The following is a 10,173-nucleotide window of genomic DNA, read 5'->3' as shown; positions in this document are numbered from 1 at the left end:
AAGTCTCATCTCACTCGTTCCTGTTCAGTGTCTCACCTCAGGTCTGGGGATATCAAAGATTCCTGTAGATGATGTGTTGTGTATACAGTAGAACATCAGCTGTAGGAGAACCAGGGAATAATTGACTAAACAAGGATTTGAATATTAAGATTTAGCAGAAAGGAGGAAGTTGTTTTTGCTGATAACTGATCAAATGTTACACTAGGGCACTTTGTATTTGTGGAAGTGGTGTTACGAATCTCACGTGTAAACATTTGAATTGTTTTTATGCCTCATTAGTCTTAAAACTAACATTTATAGAACTGACTAATAGAAAGTGTTTTTTTTTTCATGGATCACCTCAAATCAGTGTTACATTCATTGTGTGTGTATAATGATGGCATGTCAGCTATAAGGGTGATGAAGGAAAAGTCAAATGAAGTTTGTCACTTTTTTGTTTCTTGTCATTATTTGTTGTCCTCCCCATGTGCTGCTGTACACAGGTGAACAGAGACGTCCATTCACCAAGCTTTTACAGAAATCACCAAATCTTGATTTTATTACTGCTGAGATGATTTTATAGGAGTTTAGTTTCTTATTTTAATACCAATATAAAAATCCCATACATATTATGGTGTAGTCGTGGACCAGTTGAGAAAACACTAAGTGCTTGTAAAAAGACTGGCGGCAGATCAAAATCAATCACATCTTTCATTAATGTTTTTCTTTTTAAATACATTTTTGGACCTGATTGTATTCAATAAAAAATATGTATTACAGTTAATTTACCTTGTGATTAATTTACCAGATTATTTTATTCTTATGATAATTTCTTGCTTACAAACGTCTTAATAAGTAGATGATTATAATTGAAGGATGAACAGAGACTATAAATACTACCATGTGTTTAAGTACAAAATCTGTTTGTGTTCAGAGAAGGTAAGTATAATGAATAATCTAAGGAAATGAAATAAAGTCTGTTAAAAGTGCAGTGTTGTCAGGAAACAGAAGGAAGCGAGGCCAGGTAGCATGAATGAATGATTTCTTTTCTAATAGCTCATAACACACATCTGACACGCGCTAATCACGTGTTCTCTCATTCTCTATTTTCAATGCACTTCTACTCCCCCTAATGGTCACTTTAAGTATAACAACAACAGGTCACCACATGCAGTACAAACTAATTACACCTCAAATTAAACCCCACAATTTTATCAAAATCACATTCCAAACTGCAAACACGTGTTTTCTATTAAATAATATAATTCTAAATATTTTAATACCCTACTGTGTCTAAACAGAGGAGCGCTATAGGAACTCGTGTAGGGTTTACAATCACACACCACTTCGCTTGTCTTAACACCACCTGTTTTCAGCTTCCGCGTCTGCATTTGAATCATTGAAGCCCCGCCTCTTTTGTGACGTCGGTATCTCTGATAGCGCCCTGGACTCGCTTTTATTGTCATGACAACTTTGTTGTGCTGCAGTTCAACACAAACATTTACTGACCACAGCAATGAAGCGCAAACAAACAGCTGAAATGTTTTTAATTGTTTTTAGTGATAAGCGTCAATGTTTTGAACAATCCGCTCTCCAAGACACCAAAAAAGATTTTTCAGCCAGAAAGAGCGACTTTCAGAAGAAAGAAGGAGAAATAATGACAGATAATAAGACGGGTAACAGCTACAGCTGCTTCTCCTGCTGTCAACTTTATTCAACTTTATTGTCATTGTACAGAGAACAAGTACAGAGACAATGAAATATAGTTATCATTTAGTTCCTAAAACCACATTAAATATCAATCTGTCATGCAGGAAATATAAAATGATTTTGTACTGACTGAGTAATGCAGCACTTATAAAATATTTGTACTACAACATTGTGTGTGTTTAAGACTGGTGCAGTTTTGCATGACTCTGTTCTGTTCACTGTTTTAACTAGAAGTTTATAATGATTTCTGTTTAACTTAAAGTTTGTTTTTATTTTGTAGATAAATTTAACGTTGCCAAGTGCAGAGATAAAAAAGGCAACATCAGAAGGCCAATGAATGCCTACATGGTTTGGGCGAGGAAACAGACCCATCTTTTCCAAGGCCAATCCAAATAGCAGCTCTGCAGAGATCAGCATGCAGCTTGGGATCGCGTGGAACAAACTGAGTGAAGAACAGAAGAAACCCTACTACACTGAATCATGGAGGCTTAAACAGGAACACGAACAGTTGTTTCCTGGTAGGTGAACTTTCTTTATAGACAAATGGCAAAATAACAAAACAAACGCATCAATTCTGACACTTTTATTGTTTTTATGTTGCTTCTTACTCTTTAAATTCTTCTTTTCTATCATGTAGATTGGGTTTATAAACCGCTTCCAAAGAAGGGAAGGAGAAAAGGCAGTTTGCAGAGTAGTGACTCACAGAGGAGACCTGATCATCAACCAAACCACCACATAGTCATGAACATGCCAGAAGAAGTACCAGTCCATGACCTCGTGCCTGAAGTTAGTGATCAGTTCCCGGCCTTAGCCACCAAGAACTGCTGTCTCCTAAAGACATCTGCTTTGATCCTCCTCTTTTCCCTTCTGTTTCTGAGTCGACTTTCTGCCAGACCAAGTGAGTTAGTAAACTGCATTGGAACAGTTTCAGAAGAATGACATGCAAATGAAGTTTTACTCTGCATCTTAAATAATCACCATAATCGCCACTCATTTACTTTAATATGCAGCTAAAATTGTGCACTTCTGTTTACAGCACCTGCTATGGGTCTGACTGTACAAGCAGTGAGGTTCAGCTCGAGGACGAGGAGGAAATCACTTTGCTCAACAACGACATCTTTTCCATGTTAAATGAGGAATATGGCTTTTTTAACCAGTCTGGAGACCAGAATCATACTGAAGACCCCCACAACAGCACAGAGATCCTGGATTCTGTACCAGTGTTTGATATCGACAGCTTCGAGGATCTGTTGAAGAAACTTGAAGAGATGGAAAATGATTCAGGAATAGAGGAAGATGGTGAAATCTGACGTTTCATGTACTTTAGTGTGCATGTTGTTTCACCATCTTCATTTTATATTAAATTTTATTTTAAACAACTTTTATATAAGGAAATAAAGATTTTGTATGACAATCATGTCTAATGTCTCTTCATCACAGAGAAAATTCAATCACTTCATTTTCTTTCTTGAAATCCACTTTAGTAAAGTCAGTGATGTTTGATGTCCTTAAAGAAAAGGAATTTGACAGAAACTGAGTTGAGGTATTTTCTTGCAGCTTTAGTGCTTTGTTTAAATTAAATGTGGGCAGAACCTGATTCACTTAAACATCTGTACTTGATAATTGAGCACATGGATTAGCACAAGAAATTCAGTGAGCATAAGTAAAATGATCATGTCGTCTCAGCTTCATCCAGAAAACCTGGAAGTTTAACAAGAAAAAGCTGTTGGTTTTATTGACATGTACACACACATTAAGACACTTTTAAGGACTCATTAGAACAATGTTTAGTGTATGAGAGAGAAAATGTCAATAAGAATTTGATTAAACACAGATGAAAATTCTTACCTGTAGCGCCTCCTTGTTGTGGGTTATAGATTCATACTGGGACTTCAGGACACTGTGAGCCTCTCATTCTTGCTCACGCTCCTAAAACACAGCCATGAGGAAGAGGATGAAGGATTTAGTCATTAAGGTTTAGTCATTAATGTTCACATCCACAATGAGGCTCTACTAATATTACCTTCACCACCAGCTTGTGTGTTTAAACCTGAATAAATCCACTATTAAACCATTAAAAACATTTTAACAAGTTATCACAATTTATATTTGAGTAAATATTTGAACACTTTGTCTTTTCCTAACACTGTTTATCAGTTCATTTCTGCTGAACTGAAGCCATTTTCTTTCCTCTCAGTTTAACAGCAGTTACTGAAGCACACAGAGGAACAACTCAGTCATACACTAGGACACATTTCACTACCACATTTATACCTGTTTTACATCTTTATTATTTCCTATAGTGTCCATTTACTGTGTAAATGTAGATCAAAATACAGAAACAACATGAAAAGCGAAATACAATTATTTAGCAAAATTAGCTAACTAGCCAGCTAGCTATTTTTTAGCTTTAATAGTTTTCCTTCTCAGTCTAAATATCAGATTTGTAGTGAACTATAAGTAAACTCTTGGTATCTATAAGTTTATTGGTCTCCTACACCATTAGCTGAAAGGTCCATTTCTGCTCACTGCAACATTTATGGAAATAAATGATAGATAGATAGATAGATAGATAGATAGATAGATAGATAGATAGATAGATAGATAGATAGATAGATAGATAGATAGATAGATAGATAGATAGATAGAGATTTATTGTAATTGCATTGTACAGGTACACAGCAATGAAATGCCGTTTGGCATTAACTAGAAGTGCAAAATGTAGCTATCGTGCAAAGGGCAGATAAATATATGTCATATTTACAGCAAGTGATAAAGTGATAAATATGTAAACATATGTACAGTGGATAAATATAAAGGCAGTAACAGTGCAGAGATGTGTGGACATCATTAAGAAGTACAGGATGGATCTAAGTCTATGGCATTGAAGAGTAATGTGCAGAAGTGAAGATTACAAGATTATGGCATTTAAGAATTATCAAGCTAAATAACCAGTCTATAATTTTTGTCAAATTTATTTACTTTTTCCTGCAAGTCTGTGATCTTTATGCTAATGATCAGGAGTAAACACAAAATGAGGAACATCGCTTTTCCCCTCTTCACTCCGGTACCGATGGTCCTGATCACCTTTCCACCTGTTTGGGGATTTTATGGGTGACTTGTTTCTCAATAATAATAATTATAATAATAATAAATGATAAACTCTGTGTTTTAAAGAGAATAAAATCCATAAAGCTCGGAAACTCACCGTTCCAGGGTCGTACAGTTCACTTCATCCCGACAGAGGGTCTTCATCCTCCACCTGGAACACGGCGTCTCTCGGAGCTACAGGAGGAAAATCCAAGCGATGCTGAGGAAAGAAAAGTCCAAACAAATAAAATCAAATAAATAATATAAATATTTCATATAATAAAAATTATTATATGTATATCTTTTCAGCTGATACACACTGTGTGGTCAAAAGTATTTGGACACTTGTCTTTTCCAGCCAGATGTGATTCATAAATTCACCTAAAAGGCACTTAAATGCACCATACAGCCAATTAACATGCAAACTGTTGAAACACTTCATATAAACAGAATGTAGAATCACTGAAAGCATTTTAAATGGGATTTAAATACCTGCTACAGAGGGAAGCAGGAGCTTTTCTGTAGCTATTATTGCTTTTATGTTCATGCCACAGGACCAAATATTAGTTTATTTTATCTTTCCATAATGAGCTGGAATAAATCATAAATGCTGTGGTGACCCCCGTGTGTAATGCTGCATGATGGCACTGCTGGAGGATTACACCAGTGGAAGATTAAGGAGAAAAGAGTCTCCAGGGACCATGATGATTTCTTGGCCCATGATGATGACTGGCTAATAAGCTGATTTAGATTCCTACAGCTGTGCTCCTGGATCTATGTGCTGAATTGGGTCCAGTACTACAGAGGGCAACAGGTTGTTTTTAGTGGGAAATGTCTTGATTCATAATATGATGTATATATATATATATATATATATATATATATATATATATATATATATATATATATATATATATATATAAATATGATATGATGTACCTGTTCCAGACTGTGCTGTAGACTACAACAGGTTCATACAAATTATTCAGTCATGTAAATTCAGCTTGATTATATTTCATATATGATGAAACTCAAAACATCAGTGCTTATGCTCCACAAGTTGGTTGTGAGATGGAGGAGAAGGAAAAATTCTGGAGTGAGTTATATAGAGTGGTAGAAGGTGTTCCTAGGAATAAAAGATTGGTGATTGGGGCAGATTTAATGGGCATGTAGGTGAAGAGAACAGTGGTGATGAGGAGGTGATGGGTAGGTATGGCTTTAACCTCTCAGTCGTCGGAGTTGCGCCAGCGCAACTGATATCCCATTGTTCTCAGGTGTTAATGTTTAGCAATAGATCCCACTACATGCCCTGAGAGATGGTGGTGCCCAGGAACCTGAATGACTCCACTGCTGCCATAGTGCTGTTCATTATGGTGAGTGGGGAGAGCAGGGGTTTCTCCTAAAATCACAATCATCTCCACTGTTTTAAGCGTGTTAGGCTCCAGGTTTTATGACTGCACCATGTCTTTCAGGCCTTTCTTCACTGAAGCAGGGTCGTTGGCTGAAAACTGATTCTACAGCTATTTAGAGTAGCTCCTCTTAGCCACTCTATTAGGATCAATGATGAGGATTAATCTTCCTCATATTAATGAATAAATCATGTACTACAGTATTTGAAAATAACTTGAAATCCTGTCAACCGAGAACAGAAAGCTGAGGGTACATTGGGAACAAGTCTCCCAAAACTGGAAAGTTGCAATCTGGAAACATATGCAGGTGCAGGTGATTGTGTGGATCCATAGGGTAGTGGTCATCACATCTGCTTTACACGCAGAAGGTTCTTCTGACCCCAGTGGAACTATGCAGCTAGCAAACATGAATGAGGTTTATGTATTTGTCACAAATTGTTACTTAATCCTGGTATTAAATAAACAACTTTTGGTGTTTCTGCATTGTGCTTGTAACAGAAATGGACAATAGGAATTCCAAAAGGCTCAAGGGCATTGCTCCACTGGGGTCGAATCCAGGACCTCCTGCGAGTAAAGGAGATGTGGTGACCGTTAAAGCTGTAAGAGAAGTTGGACACTAAGGAAGGAGAAAAGGAGAACTACAGGGGAATAAAGTTGATCAGTCACACCATGAAGTTATAGGAAATAGTGGAAGCCAGGCTGAGTTTATTCATTAGTTATTTATCCAGTTATCATCTGTTAACCTGTTATTTCAACAAAACCAGATTTTCTCCTGCAAACCAAGTTCAAGAAAATGCTACAAGGAATTGACTCCCATGTCGTGTTTGCTGGACTTTAGAATGTAATACTTTATTGCACTGAGGTGCTTTAGTACCTAAAGGTCTTCATTTAAACATTTATTATTTTAGAATGATTAATTTTTATTATTATTATATGCAGATTTACATATTTATGAAACCCAAAGAGATAAAATTATTACATTTCCAATAATTGGTTTGATTAAACAATGTTATTTGAGTGTTATACAATCAACACATCCTCGTCAAAGCAAGGAACATTCATAAACCCCAAAACTATAATAATGATGATAATAATAATAATAATAATAATAATAATAATAATAATAATAATAATAATAATAATAATAACTGCAGTTGGTTGTCAGATGTCAGTCTCACACTGCCCTCTAGTGGTGTTTTGTTGTCTAGTTATATGTGATGATCTTTTACAAAGCAAGATATTTTTCTTGATAATATTAAACTGTCTAAAACTTAAACTGTTTACTGTTTAACATACAGGGGTTCATGTTAAATTTTAAGCTAAATGTTTGTGATATAATTAAATGAAACAGAAGTTAAATGAAGCTGATTAAAATGAATGTAATTTTGTGTTTTTTGAGAGACTGCTGAAAGGAAATTTCAGGAACTATCTATGGATTCAGACTCAGTCGAGCTGAAACGGTGAAGCGACTCTCCTGAACCCCATTGTTTTAGAAGTGATTGAACTGAACTCTCTTGAACCGAGTCACTTGAACTGAATCTAAGGAGTCAAAATCACCAAACCGAATCATTTTGAACTGAATTGACCAAACTGAATGGACTGAATTATTAAAATGAATCTATTAAATAGTTCTTTCTGATGTTTTCTACTAACTGCAGTTGTCAAAAGTTATACTTGAACTATGATGTTATGAGGCTGCATTGGAACTAAACTTTATAGTATTGTGTGATCAGATGAACCCATGAAGAACTCATGTATTGTAAACTGATTTAATCTCTGTGTTATTGTGATTTAATATTTAAACTGATGCTGTGAATACTGTTCAATAACTGTTTATTTTATTACTTTAACTTCTGTTCATGTAAAATTGGGTTTAAACAAAACCTTTATTTTATTATCATTTACTTTTGTCCCGTTTTCCCAAAATTTTATCATGTGGATTTTAATTCTGAGTTAAATTTAAATGATGTACAATAATAATTTAATAATAGAAACAAAACACACTATATTTAAGATATTTATTTATTTTGAAGTAATAAAAAATATTGAGTTACAATAATCACTGATATGTTTGTACTTTATTATATGTAGGACATGTCCAGCTTGATCTCCTCTTTTCTTTCTCTGGTTTTCTTTCTCTAGTGCTGAAGTCATATTGCTGAACAGCTGTACAGCTTCCTCCAGTCACTCTCGGGTTTCCATCCTCATTTCTCTTCCCTCACCTAAGAATCTTTGTTTCCTCAGAGATTTTCTGCGACTCTTTGGGTTTGTAGAGGTTCAGCTTTCTGTTTCTGCTGTTTATATATATATAAGTGCTTTTTCTAAGCATTTTTTATCAGTTATGTCGACTTTTTATGTCACGAACCCTAATATCTCGAGCACAAGGGGGGAAAAATTTGCCATTTAACGTCGGTTATCTCGGTGCAGCCGCAGAAGAACTCACGGAAGTGGCGGAAAAATCAAGTCTTACAGCTGCTACAGGTGTTGTATTGTATACTGGTGAATCTCTGCTGTTAGTTAGTGCTAGTGTTCGTAGTGTTAGTAGGGGTGCGGCGTGGCTTTGGGAAGAAAAGAGCAGCCGTTGAGAGAGTGCCGGTGGGAAGGCACGTGCGGGATACACATGAGCGATAACAACGACCGCCGTGAACCAACATATACCAACAATAACGGACAGTGAGAGTGTGGAAGTTTAAATAGGAGCTGGTGATGATGATAAACGAGCACCATATGTGCGCGAATGAAGCCGGGAGCTTCAGAGAAAGCGGCCGAGAAAACACCTGACACGCTGAAGGGGGCGAAGGGGGCGTGGCAGGTGGATTCCTGACAGATAAACATGTACTGTATGTATTTTTATAACATGCCTTCATCAAACAAATCGCGGCAACGCTGTTGTGTAAAACCCTTCAAAACACGTGCATGCACATTCTCATTTATTAACGCACATCATGTACATAAAGAAATTTCAAGCACGTTAATATATTGCCGCCATTTTGATTTTCGTTTATCTCAATCATCGGTTACCTCGATGCTTTTTGGCGACCCCCTAGGACATCGACATAACCGGGTTCCACTGTATTAATAATTTAAATAATATCAAATAAAGAATATTAAATATTTCATATAATAAAAATCAAAAGTGATTTTTCAGAGTTGAATCCCAGTGGAAGCGACTGATCCAAAGCTGCTGCTTTTCAGCTGATACACACTGTGTGGTCAAAAGTATTTGGACACGTGTCTTTTCCAGACAGATGTGGTTCATAAATTCACCTAAAATGCTCTTAAATGCACCATACAGCCAATTAACATGCAAACTGTTGAAACACTTCATATAAACAGAATGTAGAATCACTGAAAGCATTTTAAATGGGATTTAAATACCTGCTACAGAGGAAGCAGGAGCTTTTCTGTAGCTATTATTGCTTTTATGTTCATGGCACAGGACCAAATATCAGTTTATTTTATCTTTCCATAATGAGCTGGAATAAATCATAAATGCTGTGGTGCCAATGGAAGATTAAAGAGAAAAAGTCTCCAGGGACCATGATGATTTCTTGGCCCTGATGATGACTGGCTAATAATCTGATTTAGATTCCTACAGCTGTGCTCCTGGATCTATGTGCTGAATTGGGTCCAGTACTACAGAGGAAACACACCAGAACCATGCCATCCCGTCCAAATACAGGTCCTCACCACTCTGGGGTTAATGACAACAGGTTGTTTCTAGTGGAAATGGCAGACAGGGTCTGCTATAGGTCTGGTATCTGCCCCTTAGTGTCATAATGCCTGTCATTTTGGATGTTATTATTAAGGTGGGTAGTCGATACATCAGGTTTCCCTTCACTGTGGCACACTGACCTGCTTCAGCACATGATTCCTTTATCCTGACACATAGCAGTGTAGGGAACAGACTACAGGCAGCTGCAGGACGTGATGACTGGCTTCTTGGTGACTTTAACATGTAGAAATTGTAAACATTGTCCTGATG

The 10,173-nt window shown here is 36.4% G+C and overlaps 1 protein-coding gene across 1 annotated transcript in view; it reads right to left on the bottom strand.

Moving 5' to 3' along the window:
- The window catches only part of LOC124384657 (leucine-rich repeat flightless-interacting protein 1-like), a 794,289-nt gene that overhangs the window by 79,074 nt on the left and 705,042 nt on the right, over positions 1–10,173 (bottom strand). Inside the window, exon 2 of the mRNA XM_046847701.1 lies at positions 3,538–3,618. The gene's annotated coding sequence lies outside the window, so the exon portion shown is untranslated. The remainder of the gene's footprint in view (positions 1–3,537; positions 3,619–10,173) is intronic.

This window comes from Silurus meridionalis, chromosome 4 (assembly GCF_014805685.1).
Source record: "Silurus meridionalis isolate SWU-2019-XX chromosome 4, ASM1480568v1, whole genome shotgun sequence".
Lineage (NCBI taxonomy): Eukaryota > Metazoa > Chordata > Actinopteri > Siluriformes > Siluridae > Silurus > Silurus meridionalis.
Note: the sequence above shows the minus strand (reverse complement) of the source record. Positions and strands in the feature narration are given on the sequence as shown.